The sequence below is a fragment of the Dermacentor variabilis genome, chromosome 6 (assembly GCF_050947875.1).
Source record: "Dermacentor variabilis isolate Ectoservices chromosome 6, ASM5094787v1, whole genome shotgun sequence".
Lineage (NCBI taxonomy): Eukaryota > Metazoa > Arthropoda > Arachnida > Ixodida > Ixodidae > Dermacentor > Dermacentor variabilis.
The window spans coordinates 135,089,652-135,113,425 of NC_134573.1; the positions used below are offsets into that span (position 1 = coordinate 135,089,652).

Here is a 23,774-nt window from a genome sequence, read left to right on the forward strand (position 1 = left end):
GAGAAGCATCGCAACCGGCCTCCCAGCGGCAATGCCAGCATTGCGACATGTGGCGTAAGCTACGAGGCAGCAGTAAGTAAATCTTTTTTTTCTCTGTGGCTTCGAATATTGTGCGTCGTTTTATCAAGCGACCGGCTGATATTTGTTCTGAATACCATATTGAAGCAAAAATCAGCGTTATGACGCCTATTAACTCGCATAACTAGCAAATACAACATTTTAAGTACTTTCGCAACTACAGCTACCCTGCGAAGAGCTCGAGTGTATTCGCGCTTGAAAAACAAAACAATATAAACTAAACACTGACACCCGGCCAGCAAACAGGATCTCAAATTTACGCGGGGAAACGGAGCATTTAGAAGTAAAAGTAGCGCGCTCATGCAACGTGCCAAGTTACAGCATCTACTTGCATGTTTCGTACCACACACGAAACATTTCAAACACCTTTTCTACTAAATGGAGATGGGAGATACCGCTGATTAAGAATTTGACATATGCCATGTCTCAGGACTCCGCCCTTGTCTCAACATCCGAAAGAAAGGGTTGTGAACGAAAAATTGAGGGAGTTGTTTTCAAGATCGGTGCGTGCGAAGGCTGTTTGCGCTATCCGAGGTGCCACTGGCACTGCGTGTGCAATGGGCAACGTTTAACGAATATTGGTATTATTGTCTACTTCAACAACTGCGTTCGGGGCAAGGTCCCGATGAATAATTAAACCAGCGAGCTAGACGCATACGCAGAGACGAGGAATGCTCAGGACGATGCAGCTATTGTACTGCACTGCGTCGCATCGCCCTGTGCACTTCCTGTCCGTGTGTTTGCGTCTAGTTCGCTGGTTAAATTAATTATTCCAAGGTACGAAGTCGCCCAGCAGTTAGCTTTACTGCATGTTCCGGATGCGCCACACTGTTCTCTTGCGTGCACGAGTAGATGCAGCTGCATCAGTGAAATATGACATTAAATTATCCGCTCATTGAAGAAATGTACTGGCGAACAAGTCTTATATCTTGGCGTCTTGCAGATTACACTATGTATTACTTTGTCTAAGTAGCATATAAAGGCAGACAGCTATTGACACGCTATTATAGGACTAATTTTTACAATATTGCCGCGATAAAAGCGACCAGGACACGCAAGCTGTAGGCAACACGGAAAAAAAAATAATGATGTAAGTGTTCGGTCCCTACTCCGGTGTCATGTTTTACGGTGTCACCCTGAACCTTCTGCGTTGTTCGTGCTGCCTGCGTCCGTGAACAACAATTCTATCTGGTACAACTTTGCCGCAACACTTATTGTGTTGTCAAAGTGTGTCGTTATGAGTGAGTTCATTTATTGAGGGCATAGAGCTTCTTTATGAGCGACTCCAACAGGCGCTGCACTATTCTCATGCAGTTTTGCGGGTTTTCAGCGCGCCGTTGACGTACCAACTGCTTGCAGTAATATGCTGTCGAAAGAAGAGCCCTCCCACGCTCAGAATAACTCCCCCCTCTCTCTCACCCTCCCGTTCCATATCCTCCATTCGTGCATCCGTAATCCTGTTTCGTCTGCTGCGTTTGTCATCGTTGTATAGTTGCGTTACCAAAGTTAGCAAGAAGCGGCACTACGAGCAGAAATCCTGCGGCATAGCAAATCCCGCTGCAGCTCCGTTAATGTCCGCCTCCCGCGCGCTTGGTGAAAAATGGTGAACGTGTCAAACTCCTTTTTCAAATTTTTGCCATTTCTATTCCCGGAAGAGGCAGCAAGCAACTCCGCACTGCTCGCTCTGCACCATATTAGCCAGACTGTGTACTAGAGATGCAGATGCAGCAAGTAGGGTACGGTGTGCCGACATTATTGGTGTATGCACGGAAAACAAAAATTCCCAAAGCTTGAAAATTGTGCGAATGTTCCGACACAGGCTTCGGAGTATTCATTCGGTGTGTGTGCAGTAAATACATTAACACTTGAAGTGATACCGTTATATGATTCCTCACGGCTGTCCCTAGCTCTGTTCCTGTGATTGTTTTTTTAATTTGTTTGATAACTTAACCTTGCTCGAAGAACACCGATGTGCTGGGGCGTTCCCGGCTCCTTCTTCACCCTTTATTTATCTCAATTCTCATTTGTTGTTGTTTTTTAAGGACACTCGAGGTGCATTTCTACCGTCGCCGTAATTGTGTTGTTCCGGATAAAGTCCAAGGGCGATGACATGTTCGCCGCGCGCCATATGCTGTATGTGCCAGTGAAAGCGTGCAACGGTGAGCCGACGACGGCGGCTAAATCTCACACGCGCAAGGAAGGAAAGTGGAGAAGAAGTGCGCCGTCTTCCGCCGCGCGCAAGGCATCGAGGGGAGGGGAAGGGCGGGGGAGTTCTATTCCGGCGGCTGCAGCGTATGACACGGTCGCGCACGGACCCTGTCTTTAAAGCGATCTGCAATGGGGACAGAGTGCGCACAATGGTGATAGCTTCGTGTGCGCTGTGCTTTCGCCGCTTAGTTCGCGTCGAAGCGAGAGGCAGCACGAAGGTCAATTCACCCGTTGCGTCCGCGCTTCCTCCCTGCAGCGCTTTGACAGTGGTTTCCGTGATCATCGTGTGAGGTGTGTTCATGTTTGCTTGTGCGTGCGTGACACCATGCTTGTTAATTCAGTTCGTAACGAAATGTTTACAAGATTATACGGCCAATAAAACTACAATCGTTATTTCAAATAACGGTCTATTGATTTCATATATAACTGTTTTCAAATAACTGTCTATTGATTTCACGTTTTTGCTCTACTGTTCAAGCAGGTGGGCATGGTGTCCCTTTGTGAGGACACTCGGTATCAGGCTCGTTGTGGTGTTTCAGTATGCTTACGTCAACATTAATAACGATGCCTTACGTTTCTCTTTTGCTTATTCTATCTTGCAGCTAGTACGCGCAACAAAAAGTTGCTTTGGGGTTTTTTATACGTAAAATTCATTGGAAATTTGAACTGAGTAATAGACTTGTTACGCGCTACACCACGTATGTGTGCACAGCTCTATTTTCATTTTAGTCTGTGTCATATAGGCCCTCCTTCCGTCACCTATATTTTTCCCCTTTAGCCATACGTAGGATGTCCTACCGTTGATTACTCATTACGCTGGCTACTCTTTCCATCCTTCACTTGCTCTCCACCTCTCTCCTCTCTCACCAACAGCTCTTGCAAGTTTTCTGTTTGTCGATTGCGTTGTTGCACGCGCTACTCCCAGCTGCTTGGTGGCACTCCTTTCTGCACCATCCGCCATAGTAAATGTTTGTATTCTTGCCCTTTGATTCCGCCACTGCCCACTTTCTTCTCAGCCGAGAAAGCGTCAGCCATTAGGGACAGTGCACCGCGGAGCTTGTTTTCCCGCCATTCCCGAGGACAAACACTAAGACGGGAATAGCCAACGTGGCCATCCGAGAGCACTCTGCTCTTGTGGTTCCCCATTAGGGCGTCTCGCAGCTTAGGCAGCCGTAGCGGGATCAAAGAAGGGAACAGACACTTCGTGGGTTATTCAGCACATGCGCTCGCGCGCATAAGCGTATTAGCTGCAGGCTCCTGTATGCTTCAGCGAAGAAGTTCCGTGCAGCTTGGTGAAGAGCTCGTTGAAACGAGGTACCTTGGCGTGTCTGTGTAGGCTAGGGCAATTCCGCTAGACGTGCCGAACACAACGGATGACGTCACTATGTTGGGCATCAAAGTTCTTGTCGCGGGGTATTTCAGAACCAAAGTGCATCTAAAATAATCGAAAGCCACTTTTTAACATTGTGATGAACAAAAAATGGGCACAGCTAGTCTATTCACTGATGTGGCTTAATGCTCGAAAGTAACAGCATTACTAATCAAAGGCGTGGTAATAGAGGGTTCAAGAATAATTTGGACTACCTCGTATATTTATTAAAATGCACTCCAACCTCGCAAGTTCATATATTCTGTCCCTATCGCATTGCAGCCGTTGCGACCGGAAGTCGAACCCGTGACCTTGTGCCCATCCGAAAATCGCCAAAACAATTAGGCTAGCGGAGTGAGTACAGGTATATTGTGCCACATTTTTCGAGAAAGCAAGAGAGTCGTCGAAATGATACGTTACTGAGTTTGCTTTCAGTTTTCTATAATTTGAAAAAACTAGCTTATCACAAACAAAATAAATATTTGGCGCCCCTTCGTTATAAGAAAATATGCTTAGACTTAAGTCTCACGCTTTTCCGGTATCCTACTGACGGCATTCAACAAAACCATCTATTGCCATCTGTTGGGATTTCTTCAAAATGGTCACGCTCCTTAGGACGAGGTCACGGGGTCTAATCCCGGCAACGGCGGCCGCATTTCGATGCGGGCGAAATGCAAAAACAGCCATGTGCTTAGATTTAGGTGCACGTTAAAGAACCCCGCTGGTCAAAATTAAGCAGGAGTCCCCCCCCCCCCCCCCCTCCCTACGGCGTGTCTCATCATCAGATCGTGGTTTTGGCAAGACCCCCATTAACAATCAAAACGGTTAAACGCAAGTCTTATGGACTTTTTGTCTTTGTTTCCATTATACTATTTGTCACTCGTGTGGGATAGTATTGAAGGGAAGTCACGTAACGTGGCTGAGCCTTCGTAAAATGAAAAGAGGACCTACTTCGTGATAATGAGCAGCGCATTGCCTCCCCAGTCACGCATCAGTGTCGACTACTGGCTAGCGGAGGGGTTCAAAGGAGTTGCAAGCCAATAAAGCCACATTTGTTTCCTTGCATTGACATGTAGTTAAAGGCATCGCCTTCGTTCGTTGAGGATAGCCGGCCTTTCTATTTTTTGATAAATTTGGATGTCAAGAAAGGCGCCAGGAGCAATGTGATCGGAGGAAACGATGAATACAAAATAACAGTCGAGGAACAGTTGGCGGACCTTGAGACTCAACTCGTACAGGAAATCTCAGCGACACTGCACCTGACGCACTGGTCTAAAAAAAAATGCACCGATAATGACGAGGAAGTGCACACGAAGGCATTCCCTCGAGAGACTGAGAAGAACCTTTATAATGTTCGTCTGACTCGTCTGTGGTGCACGGAAAGAAAAGACTACCTTATCGCAGAGAGCGCCCGTGAAGAGACGACCTTCAGCGCCTCGCCCCGTCGCAACGCGCACATGGAACTTGGGCAAGTTCTCTGCTTCACTTGCTTTTGATCGCACGAGCCTTCTGTCGCAAAAACTGTCTCTTGTGGGACTAACGGCCGGACGTCTCTCTCGGTTTGCTTGCTTTTCTCGTGCATTACTTTCGCCTCCGGCGACGCCTACATTCTGTTTTAATTTTTTTTTTAGATCGCGAACATACTTTTTTGCTTCGTATCGGCGCTCCTTCGCTTCTGCCGTCTAGACAGTGTGCAGGAGGAGACAGTGTGCAGGAGGCGGGAAGCTGGCCGCTTAATTCTCGTCACATGGAGACATAAATATCTGGTTGCTTCATTATGCTGAGCCCATGGTTCCTCTATACAAACATTGAGCCCTCGTGTAGCCAGTCTGCTCGCGGAATTGCCGCTCTAAGGGCCCCAAAAACCGGGGGATCTCAATTAGAAATATCAAAAATATTTCTTTTCTAGGAGTGTTACAGTGTAACATCTTCGTCTCCTTTGAACGCTCTTCTCTCTCTACGTTTTTTTTTTTCGTTTCGTGAAATGGAGGTAAGAGTAGCGTCATAAAATTATCGATGTACCACGTGTAATGTACCACGCATGCTGACCACGTGTACGACGTGTGTTAGCATGCGGCATGAATAATTTGTCTGCTCCCAGTTGACTGAGTGCAACCTCTCTAATGCGTAGCACTCAGCGCTCGTACCGTACGCTAGGAAGTAGCGTTGATAACTAGGCGGGCCACCAAACAAATTTCGCTTCTTCTGACTACCGCGATATCAGCACAAGCAATATTCTCTTTCTCCTTACGTTTTCATTCTTGCGTTTCCTCTCTCATTCTCTTACACTATCACAAGGTAGCCAACCGAACTTGTGTCACGTCAAACTTCCTGTCTTTTGCTGTTTTATCTCTACGTACAAACAGGAAAAGCCGAGGTAGTGTAGCGGGCTTCACTTCCGCGCCTGTACCTCTCCCATACTTCCCGAAACTATCGCTCGCCATCATTTAAACACAATACGACAACGCTACGTTTTTACCTGTTCCTTTGACTTCCGCCTTACCATGGCGTCTTATATTTCTTGCTTTCTTTTTCCAACTCCGTAACCCTTTCAACTTTCGCCGGTCTCATCTCTATTTTATCATTCAACAAAGAGGTCGAGTGTCAACCACTGAGGATGAGGCCTTTCTACGCTTACTTTCTGTTTTGCCGAAGGCAGGAGAACCGAAGCTCTCCAGTTACAGTGTGGCCCAGGAAACGAATCTTCGTAACCCCGCTCTTAAACCACCGTTGTGCAGCTGAAGCGGAGGCGCCAGTGTCAGAAGCCAGAGGCTCGGGTAGGAGAGAACCATTTTTAAAAAGCCACTTGAGGTAGACATTTGAGAAAGATTTACGACGGTAATTCAAGTGTATCTGGCTCCAAAGACTCTCGGCTTCAGCAATGCGTTGCCGAACTTATAACCCCTTTGTCTTACTTAACGTTCCTCATTGTCGCCGTTATAGATATTTGTCGCCATGCCTCTTTGTGTTATTGACGCTTCAAGGTTTGTTTTTTCTTGTCACCACAGCTCTTTTTTGCTTACCTAAGGGAAGTATTTAACCAATGACCTCAAGAGATTGGTGTTCCTAAATTTGTGCAATAAATAAAGCAGTGCATGAAGAATAAAATAAAATGCAAGAAGTAAATTTTTCTCTCGGCTTTTCATCTAGTTTGCATAGAATAAATATCGCAAAAACGTTGCATTGCTTCTCGCTGCTTTCTCCTTATCTAAAAAGGCTCATTACAGGCCCTCTCGTCTACGAAAGTGCCATACGCGATCTTCACGGATGTCACGTTTTCTTTTGTCTTTATTTTTATACCGAACCCGTCAGACTTTCCGGTCGGTCATGATGATATTCTCAGTTGCCGGAGCGGCGTAACGACGTTGCGAAACGCTCCTGAATGTTCTCTTTCTTCTTTTATTCTTCGAGGGGAATGGCTTTCTTTTTTCTTATCGCGGGTGCGTTTTTCTGCCTGCTACCGTCTCCTTGTTTCTGTCAGTTACCACGTCCCAAAAATAAATTAATAAATTGTCACCCAACTGCCCATGCGCGTCTTCACACACGTACACAGATGCAACTGTTTCCTTATTTAACCCTAGTCGTCGATGTTATCACAAATAAATGCGACGTGAAATGTGCGTCCTATTTAAACGCGCCCTGTGATTTTTTTTCTCGTAGAACGAACAAAAACAGAAACAAGCGAAAAAAAAAAAAACGCCACATCCAGTGCATGCCGTTTTTTTATTTTGTCGCCTGGGGACCATCATCATCGTCTGCACTTTAAATAAAGCTTATTTATCTTTCTCACCCTCTGTCTCTCTGTAGCGCATTTGATACGTTGCAAAAAAAAAAGACTCGTTGAATACACCACACCAAAACGGACAAGAAATGCGAACGCTCTCTTAGCGTCAATACCAGTCGTGCGAGGGTGCGCGCGCAGACGGACAGTTTGTAGTTATTCCTTCCAGTATGCAACAAACCAGTCAGTTGTTAGTTCAGCGCCTGTCCTGTGCGTGTCCCATGTTGCCGCTGTTTGTGCTGCTTTTACCATGAAGATCAATCGACTCGCGCAGTTTTGCACTATCTTAGCCATCGCGCCCTTGTACGCGCCTCCCAGCGCGTCCCGTACGTTGAGCTGTGATTTATGGGGCCACTATGCACGCCACAAGCTTCTAAGAAGCCCGCGAAATCGTTTAAAACTGGCGTTTCCCCACCATAACTCCGTTAGTTTCATTTCACGGTCCGACGAACAGAAGATGCGTTCCGGTAGCGCGCACCCCACAGCACTCCTTTGAAAACCGCTCAATGCCTAAGCACATATTTTTACTCGGCAAGGAGTTGCCTGTAATGCATTTACTCGAGCACATACGCTGAGTGCGAGCTATGTGGACGCAGTGATATATAGCGCACCGACGAAGAATTGGCGGTCGTGGTTTGCACCAGGCCTCCCTCCCGCGTGTCTAGCCCGAAATGCTGCCTTGAGGGTAAAGTACGGTGTCTTGGTGTAACGACGTTCTACGTGTGGCGAGTTGTATTGATTGTCAAGAATACTTCGCAAATGTATTACTACATTGGGTATCGCCACCGAGCAGGCATTTCTGTCTCGGAGCATGCCGTTTTTTTTTCATACATTGAGGAAGAGAGCGAGAAATAAAAAAAATAACAAAAGAAGACTTGGAGAACGCTTAAGCTTCGCCTCTAAGAGTGGAACGCGATGGCGTTATCGGGTGCCGTTGACGTCGACACCGACGCCAGATATTTTGCGACACGGGGGGCCCGATAGAATACAATATTAGGCCGCCGATCACGGGGGCAATGCAGGGCAGAGCATTGACTCGTACCCCTGTAAGGCAGAGGGTAGAAGCAGTGACTCGTCAATGGCTCATACGCCCGTAAGCAAGGAGAAATGGGTGTGTGTTTGAGTTACCGGCTAACAACATTGTGTTTTCTCGTATGTTCAAATTATTTTCTCGTATATTAAAAGTACAACCCGACGCTGTCACGTATATACGTTACGTGAAAGTTGGACTTTACGAATTTTCTAATGCATTTTACTTTGAAAAGTTCAGTAACATCTATGCGCTACGCGGAGAGCCTGCGGGGTTGTGGTTCGGGATGACTTTTTTTTTTTTTACGGCAAACGCCGCCTACCCCGGATTTTGTGCCAGAAGATGCCCTTAACACTATCGCGTTAAAGAAGGCAAAAAGTGAACAAAAACAATGAAATATCCAGAAAACTACAGTTGCCGAGGGTATGCCTGGGTTTGTTTGCCGAGGGTAATCCTGGGTATGCCTAGGGTTTGTTTGTAGCGGAAAAATTAGGTTCCCTTCTAAAAAAAAGAACAGTAAAGAGATTGCGATAGCGCAGTTATCTGATACTGCTTTGCTGTATATACGTGTCTTTCCTTCAGTAAACCGTTACCTGTGAGTAAACGCTCGTGTTGTCATTTTTTCCGGCTTCGTATGTGTCGTTCGCGCTCCCCTACTTCAGCATTCAACAGTAAAGAAAATAGAAGTCGCAGTTTCTACCGAAAGGCGAAGCATCGACTGCGATTGCAAGTTAGTAGACAGTCATAATAATCAAGGAAAGTAGTTTTCTCGCCGTTATAAATTTGTAAACACTTGCGTACTAACTAAATTAACAAGCATGGTGTCAGCGCGCACTTCTAAGCATCTACATAGCGCACTCCATGACATGGACACTCGCCGTCAAAACGCTGGCATGAGGAAGCGTGGTAGCAGCTGCGAGCGAAGTGACCTTCGGGCTGTCTATCGCTTCAATGTAAACTGAGCGCCGAGAACAAATCACGCGCAAAGCTACGAGCCGCTGGCCCACGTAGACTCTGCCCACAAAGCAGATCGCTTTCAAGGTACAGTCTGCGTGGCCGCTCCATACGCAGTTGCTGCCGCAGTACAAGGCCACTTTGTCCCTTGCGAGTGACGGAAGACGGTGCGCTTCCTCCCAGCATTGCTCTTTTGCGCACGCAGAGATTGAACCACGATCATGGGCTCAGCTTCACACGCTTTCACTCGCACATACAGCGTACGGCGCGCGGAAGCGGTGTTATCGCCCTTTGACTTTATACGGAACATTACGGTGATGGCCGCGACGACGGCAAAAGTGCGCCTGGAGTGTTTAGATAATTGCTATCGCAATAACAAGTAGGGTGGCATGCACTGATCCGGTGTGCGTAAAGCGCTGCATGGATAATCGGGAAAAGGCTGCCTTAGGCACAGCTCAACACGCTTAATTGACAAAGAATTAAAGGATGGTAGCTATAAAAAACTTGGTGCGTAACTTTCAGTAATCCCCCTGGTATATTCAGATGCCTTGAAAACAGCTAGCGCGTAAAAGGCTAGAGTATAAAGTCCAACAAAGAAGGTATTGAAAGGACGCTTCAATAAAAAAAAAATCTGATGGAGACGTTGCTATTTCCTGTTTACCGTGTTTCCTACGTTTATCATGCGTATTTCCTACTTATTATGTTGTTAAGGCCTGCTTTTAACAGTTAACAAAGAAAAACTATGCAACCTAGGCCATCACTATTTCTATAGCTGTTTTATTTATGGCGATATTTTATAGCTTTATTGGCTTTTGGCAGACAGTCTGCGCGCTAGCACTTGTTCTCAGTCAATGTACAAATGTCCTTTTACAGCGAAGCTGGTTATGGTTAGGATTCCATGAAATTTGCATGTGTGCGAGCAAAAACTATCATCATCAGCAATGGTTCATTCCTCGCTAAGCAGGCAAAAGATGCAATGGCCGAAAGCCTCGTAAGGCAGAGGCTACGAGCACTCAGCAAAGTGAAGCGAACAGTGCTTACATTCTTTCTAATCACGCATACCACATACAGAACAGCATGTCGAAAACTGTGATAATCAACGGCTCATACCACCGTAAGCAAGCAAAACGTGCAATGGCTGATTGCCCCGTAAGGTTGAAGTCGTTTGTGAAAAGCACATGAACTCAGGAGCAGGAGGCGTTGTCATATACGCAATGGACCTATAGTGTATTTGTCCTCTTGACTCGCAAGATGACAATGCCAGTGACTGTGGGGATGAATGTCCGTGCCGTACAAACGAAAGACGAAATTGTGACATCCACTTTGCATATATCTCCAGGCACACCAAAGTGTGATATCGAGAAGTTCATGACCATGCATTTTCCATGGTTTAGCCGTGATGGCACCCTGTGGTACTCCTGTGTTAATCGTTGGAGACTTCAATATGGATATTTCAAAACCAAATAAGAAATTGTTCCCTCAGTTTGTGCTAGAAAAGTTTGCTCTGAAGTGCCACACCAATCCAAGTCACTCAACTGCTCAAGAACGGTCGTGTATAGATTTAACTTTGACCAAGATTCTGTCTAAGGTTGTATCCAAACCAATCAGTGTATATCACAGTAATTACAACGCTACCGTAACTGCCATTAACAAATGTTGAAAATAAATATATTTACCCTTGTCTAACTCTGTGCGATGTGCTACAGCTTCGCTGGTCACCCACCTTCACAGAGTGGAATGGATCCTCAATTTTTTTACTAGAGTTACTTCAGAGCGCATGTTATAAAGAAGCAGCCGTAAAGGCTCGGGGTTAATAGGCCCTATGCCTCGCGGTAGCGTTAAATATAAACAAGAAAGCCGAGATGAGAATTCCATTCCAGATGGTCCAACACTGAAAAAAAAAGGGTCAACCAAGTGTCAACGCCACAAAAGATAAGGTAGGCGTAATTGTGCTTGAAATATGGCACGAATGCGATGTGAAATTAGGGAATAACGAATATGAAAGACTAACACAAAAGGACAGAACAGAGAGATATAATCGATATTTAATCAATTAATCATTCGAACCACCATGTATAGGCTCATCTTACTGAAGATTATCTGTAAACATTATTTTTACAGCAGCTTTAAACACAGGAACATTAAAGTACGTTCTCGACGTCAAACAGAAATATTTATAATTTCACGTGTGTATAACGGGTATGAAAAAAAAAACGCACTCATTTTATACACCGTTTGGCTTCAACAGCATCGTAAGGAAGGAAAACCTAGACTCTACAAGACCACTAAAGTGGTTCATAAGGTAACGTGTTCGGAACAGCGAGGGAAACATCTGTCCTTGTATTCAAATAACTTTTGATGTCCACAATGCTGTGTTGATATATCTACTATTCACACTCTGTCAATCACGCCTTTTTCATTCATTTGTTGTCGAATAAGCTATAGTTTAGCATTTATCATGTAGGGTTCTTTATGATGTGTGTACTTTGCAGCTTAATCTTTTAGCCTTGCCTAAGTTCCGAATGCAATGTATTCGGACTGTCATGTGTAATGTTCTGGTTAGTGCGCCAGTTCCGTACTAATGTCAACTGCCCAGCCACGCTCACAAACACCTGTGCATAAGCAGGCCGGTTATTGAAATGTATGCGATAACGAAAAACGTCTAAACGTATTTGTATTCAAGCCTGCCACCTCTGCGTTACTTCTAAATTACTGTTACGTGCTCTTCAATTACACTTCAACTAATTACATCGTGGTTGGCCCACGTACCTTCGTTCCGACACCAGCCGAGAATTGCAGCTGGTAAACGGCGTTCAGCTCCCCGTCTTTTCGAGACAGGAATGTCCACGAAAGTAAAGCTAACTATACCAAACCGTAGTGTTTTAACGCTAACCAGACCATCGTATGGCCGATACGGGGACGCTAGGCATACGCACGCAATGTACACCGACACGTAAGCACAGAGAGGTTGCGGAGCGAACGCGTGTGACCGTAAAGCTGCTCCGAGAGGCGGAACGGCCGCGCTCTCTGCACGATGGGGCCCCTGGGGTTTGAAGAAAACGGAAGGATAGGGTTCTGACGCCGGCATCGTTTCCCAAATCAGTCCCAGGTGAGAACACGCGGCACAGGAGCAGCGGTCCCGGCGCTCTTGCTGCTGTCATTTAGCTTCCTCGGTGCACCTAATGCCAACCCGCTCGTACGCATCCGTTTTCTATATTTATCCTTCTATAGTGCTTTTTTTCGTATTCATAAAAAAATGTTTTTCAACAGACTGATCCCATGAATGGAAGCCATCCATGAAGCGGCGTTCATCGTCGCGGCTGGTGCGTGCACACGGGTTTCGTCACGAAGCACTCGCGCCGTTTTACGTGAAGACTTCCCCGCCTCAATCCCCCCTTCGCAATCATCACTTTCTCTTTTTTTTAGATTTGCTTGCGCCTTGCTGGTATGCCAGTGTAGCTTTTGAAGTCGGAATCGTTACTCTTATGTCGAGTGATGAAGAAAGAGATGCGTAGGAAGCACACGAGCAAGAGGGGGATATTGAACTGTCTGCTTTGTGTGCGTATAACCTCCTTCTTTATTAGATGTGAAATAATAAAATTAAGGCCGCTGAAAGGGCTGCTTCTTGCCAAGTCTCAGTTAAGATATTCCAATGAAATGAGATTAGAAATTATAAAGCCCTATCGAAGCAATTGAGCACAGTTATCGCGAACAAAGACGTTAAAGCGTTCAAGAACAACACAAGTGTATTAACTGTTTATTTTTAGTTCAATAAAAGAAGGTTAATATGAATCTGACTCTCTATAGTACTCAAGTCTTTATGCCATTAGACTACAGAATCAGCAGCCATCGTCGGATGTTTTGGTGCGGCTCTTGCGACAAAGAGAGGTTGCACACTCTTGCGAAGGAGGTTGTTTTAGGAAAATTGAAGGTAGCAGAGTGGAGGGTGCAATGTACTCGCTGAAAAGAAAAGTTGAGACTGCACGATGAAAGATCGTTGGGAGCAAAAATAATTCCCCATAACATTATATTATAGTAACGTGCCAAAAACCTAAACCGGCCGATGAGTCTGCATTTTGCGAATGGATTTGCACCATCGCGGAATATGTTTAGCAAATCTCTTTTGTACATTGCTTAACCCAAACATATACAATTTTCATACACGTGGAAATCCGCTTTTGTGTTTTTCATTATTAAGCCGAAAACTATTACGTAAAAAAAGTTGCTGTCACAAAGCTAGGGGTGGTATGAGTCTATATATCAAGCGCTTAACCATATATATGGCTGTCTTTTGCGAAAATATATATTTTGTGGGCGATATACCGCCGGCATCATTGCCAACAACGAAAGATGAAAGTGGCGTAGGCTTCAAGTGCCTCCAGATAACGCGGCAGTCTAAGACGAAAAAAAAAGGAGGTAACGAACCGTCGGGTGAAGTTACATATGTATCGGAAAGGAAAAAGAAAAATTCGTCCGCCCGACTTGCAGCATAACGCTACAAAGGAAATTCAGACGGGTTTTCAGAAAAAAGCTCCGCAAGAATCCGCCCTGATCAGGGAAAAATTCTAGGCCAGGATAAATTTTTCTTGAAGCTTTCTTTCTGAGAGATCCGTGTGCTTCCTGGATCACACGCCGAGATTATTCGCTTCCTTGTACAGGGGTGGCGTTTAAAGATCTATTGCAAGGATTCACTTTCGCGCTGTCTTTTACAAGTGGGGTGGGTATCAATTTTTGCCTTTCATAGACTTTCCTGTACCTTGCGGGCTTTTGCAGAACTCATTTGCTACATATGTATTTGCCTGTTAGTGCTAACAAAATCGCTTTTCATTTGGACAAACCGGAGAAATGGGCTCATTGTCTACATACATAAAATTTCTGCTGTGCGCATATACTTATGATATGAAGCAATTATATTTCAACATTCGTAAGAGATCGATTGACCGTAAGAAATGACTATAGAAAGTACTGTGCCAGCAAGATTACGTTAAGTGTTAGGAAGGTAATTAAAGCGCGGACAGAACACACGAACAAAACTGATGCAGACGAGTCAATGCCTGTTCTTTTGAAGCGTGTTTAATACAGGAGAATAGAGGACAAGCAGAGGTTGTCCTGTATTCTCTTGCAGAATTGAGGCAGGATTTCTCTTCTTCCTTATATTTTTTTTTCTGTTTACCTCTTACTCTATGAGTATCTACAAGCTGCAACAGCTTCCTGCCCTTTTGCAGCACCTTTCTCACCTCACTTGGGGTATTCACTGTCACAGTTCCAGTGCTAAAGATCTTCAGTATGCCTTCGCCTGCTTTCTGTAGAAAAAAAGGCAGACAAATACTATATAGCTATGCAGCGTCATTTTGCATGGGAACAAGCAGGTTACTATCCAGTGTGCAGAAGTCCACACTTTCGCACACCCAGAATCATCAAGGCGATAATTAGTTGTTCCAGTCACAGGCCTCAATTAGTCATGTGAGTCCTTCATGAACTTTGTTTACGACTAAACACACCAGACAACCTAATAAGCCGTTTCATTTGCGGAAACTTACTGAACAAATTGCCAAAGTAAAAATGTGACTTCTAGGATAACCTTCGACTGGTTTGTTGTTTACGCTCACCAGTGTTAAAATAATAAAAATACATTTGCTTCTATCACGTTTATGAAGAGCTACGCTGAATAAAGAGCAAGCTGAACAAACCTACCAACGCAAGTGGTAGTTTCCTACGACAAAGGCATGCTTCCGTTCGCCGAATTTTTATGAAGGATTCTTCTATGGTGCATTATGTCATCAAAAGAGGACAGCATCAAAGCTCTTTATCATAAACATTCTTCAGTTGTGTACGGACTCTGGCTGTGTTGAGAAAAATAAATGCGTGCTTAATATACTTCGAAACACAAATCCCTTTGTTCCGTGTGTGTTCTGTTAAGAGCTAAATTTTTATCATATCTATAGCTCAGAAATCGCAATAAATATATGCTTACAAGGACCCCCTACTCCACGCAGAAATGTACGCTTCCTTGATTTCATTGCTCTCTACAGCGAAAACGGCCTAATCACAAACGTGTGCTCCTATCCTGACAAACTGACGAAGAACACTGCGATAGTCTTGACACGTAAGAGGACTTTTGTACAGGGCATGGATACTAAGCTTAAGTCATCACCTTTTTTATTACAATTCTCATTGGCACAGCAATACATCTTTCTGGAAAATACAGCGGGGCTCTGTTGACGTGGGGTTTCTCACTTCAGCCTGCCTCTAAGCGCTTAGCAGCAGAACACATTAGCTACTGAGCCAACGTGTTGAGTTCGTGAGGTGTTTCGAGTAGCTCGCTCGCCATAGTTCGTACCTCAGCTGTACAAGCTTAGCTCTCGCGCAAGTATATCATATATGGCGCTTGCGGATTCTCGCACGGCGAGAGTAAGCGACGTCGGACGCGGCTTGTTGACGGCGTCGCGGTTCCTGGATCGGACGCTGAGATTACACGCTCCATTTTGCCGCTCTCGCGATGGCGTTTAAAGATCCATTGCAGGGCGTTATTCACTAAGTCTGCACATATGTAGACTGTCCACTTCAAGGTGCATCATCATCATCAGCGTACTTCATGTCCACTGCAGGACGAAAGGCCACTCCCTGCTATCTCTAATTGCATCTGTCCTGCGCCAACCGATTCCAACTTGCGTCTGCAAATTTCCCAATTTCATTGCCCCAACTCGTTTTCCGTCATCCTCGAATGCACTTTCCTTCCCTTGGTACCAAATCTGTAACACTGATGGTCCAACGGTTACCTACCCTACTCATTACATAGCCTGCCCAGCTTCATTTCTTTCTCTTAATGCCAATTAGAATATCGGCTATCCCTCCTTGTTCTCTGATCCACACCACCCTTTTCTTGTCTTTTATCGTTAAGCTTATAATTCTTCGTTCCATCGCAGGCTGGATAAAGCTCAAAACCACCGGTATGGCAGAGAGAGAGAAGTGGTTCTGATGGGGAAGGAAGGAAAGTCTACCACTATCTTCTGCAAGCTTCTTCTCCTTTCCCCACAAGAACCACTTCTCATCCAACCATCACCTACGGCTTTCAAGCTCTATCTATTGAACGCGTGCTGGAATGGACAGTCCACTTAGTGGGCACTTGCAGAATAGCTCCCTTAGTGCAAAGAAAATCAGCTTTTACGATATCATGCGTGAGAAGGTGGCCACTTCGTCCAGGTACATAACGGTCTTTCTTCTGGCGTGTAAACGGCAGAGGTAAAAAAAAGGGACTAACTGCAAAACAGCTGTACCCTCGAGCTGTATTCTGGTCTTAGGATGTTATACGATTGGTCGCAAGCTGGGACAAGTCCCAGACCAAAGGATTAGACGGGGTACTTTCTACCTCAACATCTCCAGAGCAATTCATGCAGAACAGTAAGCGTGTATGAATGGCACTCACGTGGCTCGATATGCACGTCGAAGCGACTTGGCTTCCTTGCAGGGTGCGAGATAGCCCTCCCCACCACACCTTCGCTATGAAAACGCAGCCACTGGAACGTGAACGAAACAATATTTGTTGCAATAACCACAAAACGGATTGAACTGCGTGCATGAAGGAATCGGTAACAACACTCGGCAAACACCCGCTCTAGCTGAAATCACCACCGCGCGTTCGCCGATCATCCTGGGACCCGGCGGGGCGCGTTTCTCACGCACGCGCACTTGTCCCAATGGCCAGAAGGAGTCTCCCCGCTTATGTTTCTTGGCGATGGCTTATGAAGCCTAGGGCATGATTGCTTGGTGATTCACGGAACGTCGTGCTAGCCGTCTGCCACGTCGTCATCGCACTATCATCACGTGGCGGCGGCTATTACTTCCTCATTCAAATTAACAATTGGCTGGGTATCGGCGATCCCAACAGCGTGAAATACAATGACTCAGTATATAAGCCACAGCCAGCAGCTATCAAACGAGTCCTTGTTCATGTTCACTCATTTCTCTTTCCTAAGTATATCCTCTTATACGACTGGACCTCATCGCGGGCATTAGCTCCTGGTCTCGCTGACAACATCATGGATGATGGGCTCGCAAGCGTCAGCCAGTGAGGGAATTCTGTGCGTCACATGTTTGTGAATACCTCTGCTGGGTAAGATTGACAGCATTTCTATGACATACAAGTGCAAGACTCATATCTACTCAGAATAATCTTGAGGACCACTGTGCCCTCAAACTCAGCTACCGTCCTTTTTTTATTCTTCGTCATTAATTTCTTCAAGATGCCCTTTAGAGGGTATGTTCTACATGTGCTGCTTGAATTACCTTCAAATTGGCAAATAGAAATTTTCAGCTTGACTTCTTGCTTGCTCTTCACTACCGCGGCGTTGACCCACTGCGGGGCATTGCAGAAGAAGTGGGTGGGAAAAGGGAGGAGGAGACGCGCATTTTAAAACAGAGAGCAAAGCAGGGTAAGATGGGAATTATAAAGATAATACTGAAGTATACTAATGCTACAGAGACAGCTTTTAGAAGAGTGTATGATGTACTAAAGCACAGCAAATGTCATGCTACTAAATTGGTTTCGAATACGATCAACACTATTTTGAAAGATAGAATTATTAACGGCCGAAATTATAATGGTATTCTTATCGACATTATTCCATTCGTTATTATGAATTTTCGCATATTCTCGCACCCTTATTACTGCTCTCAATGTAGCACCCACACAGTTTAGGAATTACAATGAAGTCTATCTGCGGCACTGGCCGAGTTGCTATGGTGTCAGGCGGTTGAGTACTAGGTCACGGGTTCGAGCGCCGGCCACTGCTTGTACATCGCTATGCAAGTGGAATGCAAAAAAGTCTTGTTTACTTTTCATTGGAGCTTTGTTTAAGAACCTCAGGCGGCCAAATTAATGCGGAGCCTGATACAGTGCTACGTCCCTCATTATGTGCTGTTTCGGGACGTTGGACCTCATATATTCTATATATATATATATAATCTATATTCTATATATATTCTATATATATATTCTATATATATATATTCTATATATTCTATATATATATATATAATCTATATATATATATATATACCGAACGCACGAATCACTCGGCTATTACTGCTTTCTCGTATACCTACGCTCTGACACCGCGGCTATCATTTTTCGCTTTGCTGTTGAGGGATGAAATGAAACAAAAAGACAAACAGTAAACGAAGTCGCTTAGACATAGGTTTCTTCAGAGCAAGCTGATGGCGTGACTATTTCACCCAGCAGCGTGTAGGATTACTCAAAAGAGACAGGCGAGGAAAAGCGACAGATAGATCAGTTGCAACCGATGTCCGTAAAAAGAGTTCGGGGACAGATACGCAGAAGGGAAAGGTAGGAATACGAGCATGTTGCGAGTATTTTGTTTTAAGGGTGTTCGCCTTATCAGATTACCACTGCGCACCTATGAATATGCATTAAATAAAACTTTCATCCGTTATCCAAGTACAAGCTGTCTTGTTCCCTTTATATTTTTTCCCTAGAAAAAGGCTCTCTTAAGATATAGGGACATTGTGCCTGAAAACAAATGTTTTAAGACATTGTCCGAATGCAAGCTTCTAATCTAACACACTACGTGACGTTTGTGGTAAAAAGACGTAAGCGGAGAGGGAGAAAGTAAAAAAATTAAGGGAAGAGAGGTTAACCAGAATAACTGTTTAGTTGGCTGCTCAACACTCTAGCACGCGCTAAGGTCAGATAGGATGATGAGGAAGTAATATTACATAAGAAAGAAATTCCCCGGCTCAAGCACAATGAATATTGCGGGCAAACTATAGCCACTATAGTTTGCCTTTAAGTACCGACGCTTAAAAAATCCCAGAACACTTAAGCACTTCTTATGAGTTGTGAATACGAAAGCATTCATGTCCAATTGAACACCGCTGAACGGGGCTTCGATTTACGAACTCCTCTCGGACACGCGAGCGCGTTGACACGCTCGGCTCGTTTTGGTTTCGCCTAACCGAGGCGCAGATAGAACGCGGGTGAGAGCTTGCGCGGACGAGGAACGCGCGGATAGCACAGGCTTCCGAGAGCGGGAGCGAGGGTGATTTCGCGTCGGGGTGCTATCCTCTCCCATCACGTAACATCTGGCGCACTATGGAGCAGCAGGTGTTCCCTTTCACCCACTCTGTTCCGTCCAGGCGTGTTCGTGACGTGGCGTCGCAGTCAATGAACTCAGTCGAGGCACCTTCGTGACGTGGTATACGTCGCAGCCGATGGGAATTTACCTGCCGTTTCTCTACTAAAGACGACACACGTCGATTTTCTTGCTCGATTGGCCATTTGAAGCTTTGGTGTAAAATATAAGAATAAAAGGAAATGCACTGGCTCTCTTAGAGCACCTAGAACTGGCATCGGCTTGGACCAAGGCTCAATAGCTCTGTTTTTCTGCAAAGGTATCTTTGTCAACCTTGTCGAGCCTGTGATTAGTGCTGTCCTTTGGGCACTGAAACGAGGATAATCCCACACGATGTGCAAAATTCTGTCTTTGCAACCACGAGCTTCATGTTCTGCATTTCTGGTGATTCCGATGAGAAAAAGAAATATTTATTTATTTATTTATTTATTTATTTATTTATTTATTTATTTATTTGTAGATACTGCACCTCCGTAGAAGGGCTCTTGCAAGAGCCGGTTAATGCAGTAGTAAAGGAAATAAAACGAATAAAAGCCATGACTATTTCAATATCACGATCTTTAATATAATAATACTACAGTTTAAAAAGAGTGCATTTTGATCACCAAAATAAACGACACCATGAAGTGATAGATTATTGAAAGAATGACACAAAGAGAACTAAGGAGATTCACACTAATCTTCAAAAACTGCAAATTTAAACTCATTTATAAGGAATGACCGAATGACGCCAGTTATAGAATTCTACAGTTCGACAGCGCGAGAAAATAAAATGTGCTTAAAGATAACTGCACGGTCATTAAATGATATGAGATTAAGTTCACGAAAGCTATAGGCATTGAAGATGGCTTGATGAAAGAAAAGAAGGCTGTGTTCGACGAGCGATAAGGCATATTTATTACATCGTGCAAACATTTTAAGGATCCCGCGTCTAGACGTACGGAGAGCGATGTAACGTTCAGCTCAGGGAGCGCGCAGGAGCTGCGACAAATATGGGTAATACCGACGACAAATTGAGTGAACGGCTTTCTTCTGGACTTCCTTTTTTTTTCAGTCTGTCTATGAGGAGATCACACAGCAGTGGCATAATCGAGAATGATAGGGACAAGAGTTTTATACATCGAGGGTTTGTTGCCTTTGAAGCCTTCTGTAAAGTGCGACGCAAGTGTCAAAGTTGTCTTGAGGCCATAGAACCCATCGAAATACATGTCTGTGCACCATGAGAGCTCATGAGTAAGTGCCACGGCAAGGTGTTTATATTGAGAAACCCTATCTAAAGGTTATCTATTGAAAGAATACGTCCCAATTGCTAGCGTCGCCTTTTATAGATTTTTTTTTCGTATAGGACAAAAGCACATTTTCTTGAAGTTAATATTTGTTCGAAAATCTTGCACAAGGTAAAAAGAAGGCTAATGAATCGTTCAAATAACTGAGAGTTACCTCCCGTCGTGGTAAGCCACGCTGAAGAAAGAGGTTAAGATGGGGATCCAAGGAAATAAGGCGCTGGTTTGTAACGTCTGCCGAATTCTATTGGGTCAATGTAGGCTGGTCTACAAGAGCGCGGAGCTTTGCCTACGATTAGCAACGCAATCAACACTGTCACGGGCCGATTGAGCGGCTGCATCTGTTTAGTAATTTCCAACGACACCACAGATACTTCGCAACCATTCAGTTACGATGTCATGTTCTCTCTCAACTGCCCGATGTCTGTGCAAGTTTGTCACGGACATGCGGGAAATTTACACATGCACAATTACACAAGCAAGTGGACAAGAGAATGATCGTTGCGGTAGCTTAATTTGTAGCACAACGCTTGTGTAATGGGGAAGATGCGGGTGTGGCTCCTTCCCCCTTCAGCGAGGTTTCTTTTCATACACTTTCATTTCGCTTTACCGTATTAATTCTACATTTCAATCAAACATAACAATTAACTTCAACTGGCGTCATTGTCTGTTACTTAGTGTGGTTGTGACTAAGAAAAAAAAGAAACAGAAGGAAAAAAATTACGTATGAATAGGTGCAAATGTGCATCTCGACAGATAATCAGTAGCGCATTGAAGAGGCAGCGCTTCTGAACCCACGCGACGTCTCGCCCATAATAGCTAGGCTGCACGCATTCAGCCACAATTGCGTCAGCAGCCACAGAACAATGCAATGGGGAGCAGCAACAAAGCCATGCCACGTCTGATGATCGCTTCCACAAGGCTGCGTCTGCTCTCACCGCGAGGCCCTGCCACTTCCGGCCCGGTGAGTGCGCCTCGGAACGAATCGCGCTCCGAATGCAGTAGCAGTTGGAGAAGGCGCGCGCATGTTCCAAATTTATTAGTTTGTAACACGGGGCAGAAATACAAAAGGCCTATAGTGCGCCGCTTGTTTTGAATGTGGGGATTCAGTACAATGGAATTAATTGTCGCGTCCTTTAACTGTGCTGTTTGAGTCGCACGGTCTGCGCTAACAAAGGTCGTTGATGCTTCAAGGAAAGCAGCAGCATTTAAAAAAAAAAAGCTATAGGAGAGATAAATTTTATTTTGTTGCTTGTAATAGATAGGTAGTGGCTACACATGGAGGTGGGGGAGGTGGGGAGGGGCAAGGGGCAAGGAATAGAACTACATGTACTCACAATGTACTCGTGTACTGACATGTACTCTTGTACTCAGAACTCCCAAGGTTAGTTCTAGTAGTAACACATAAATATTCAAGAAAGTGAATCGGGAGACCGCGCCACGGTAGCTCAATTGGTTAGAGCATCGCACGCGTTATGCGAAGACGTGGGATCGTTCCCCACCTGCGGCAAGTTGTTTTTTTCATCCACCTTCATTGCCATCAATTTATCATTTATTGAATTCAATTATTAGGTACAAGTAATTTCCCCTATGTTTTTCTTAGTGTCCTTGTTGGCTTCTGATGATATGATTAATAAAAATCGGGCCCCTCGGTCAACCCCCTTTCTTCACGTAGTCACAATGACACGTCGATGAATGAATAATGAACAGTCTTTATAAAAACGCTCACTTTCCGGTAAGCGCTCCATGTTTCATCGGTCGGGATCGCTTTCATAAATTTCCTTATGAAAGCAGTCGTAAGCGAAGTCATTCAAAGCTGAACCTAATTAAACAAGTACAGGCCATGCTACTCTTCCAAGACCAGAGCATTTGAAAGCGGATAAAATTGGCAACTTTCCCTTTATCTTTATATTAATCGCATATCACTTTCGTCGAATATATTTTTTTCAGTTTGTTTAGGAAAGTCAGGCTATGATAGATATTAATTGCTGAAACATGGCCCGTAAGCTCCATGGGTAATTGTACACTCTTATCCCTGGGGTTTTACCGCGGATGGCATATGGTAACTCATAACGGGGTGATATTGAATGTAGAGAATATACGGAACTTGAGTTTATTCAGTAATAAATACCTGAAGTAGTAGACCCACTTGGGATAACTTCAAATGCTGCTGTCACTTTTCTTGTCTGCGTCTAAATCACTATGCTTTTTGTACTCAACATAAAAGCAAATATTGGTTTACCATAAGAATCCAGCTAAGATGGAGGCTTATGAAGCAGGCTACCGAAACTCATCTGAACGTACTCCTTGTGTTCAACTTATCTTATCCGATCTAAGGGAACAGAAATGTCCGCGGTGTGCGGTTAGGCCAAAACATCTGACATATTACACATAAGTGAGAAAAATTCTGGAGAATATATACGTTCACCTTATTATCAGCGATGTGTATTTCCCCAAGCTTCCTACTTGGCTTTGCAGACATGCGTATGGTCATTACAAGAACACGTGCAAGTTATGCTCAGCTATAAAAGCAAAGTAAGTAGCACAGCTCTTGTAATTGTACATAATTCTTTTTTCATACATATCCGTCCTCTGCAAGGTACGCGCATGAACAGGTTATCATTTTTATGTGCCCGCTAAATATTCTGTGTTTATAATACACACATTGGTGTAGCAGTTTCCACATACCATTCGTAGATTTCGTCCTGTTATACTGTATTACTTCAAGCGTGTCGGTCATGCAGAGTTATAGCAATAATGCAGACAGCTCCAGTCTTAGCTTCGTTTCACCTCCCTCCCGTCCTCAACATGGCACGCAAATAAGAAATATCGAACTAATTTGTAGTGTACCTTAAGAACTTCGTGACTCCACCTTGTAAGAAAAGCAGGCTAGAGTCCACGAAACTTTCTTGGTCATCAT

At 44.6% G+C, this 23,774-nt stretch overlaps 1 non-coding gene across 1 annotated transcript; it reads left to right on the forward strand.

Annotated features, from left to right (window-relative positions):
* The first annotated feature begins 22,291 nt into the window (after positions 1–22,291).
* Positions 22,292–22,364, forward strand: TRNAT-CGU (transfer RNA threonine (anticodon CGU)). Its single transcript has one exon. It is a non-coding gene; the product is annotated as a tRNA-Thr (tRNA).
* Positions 22,365–23,774: the final 1,410 nt, after the last annotated feature.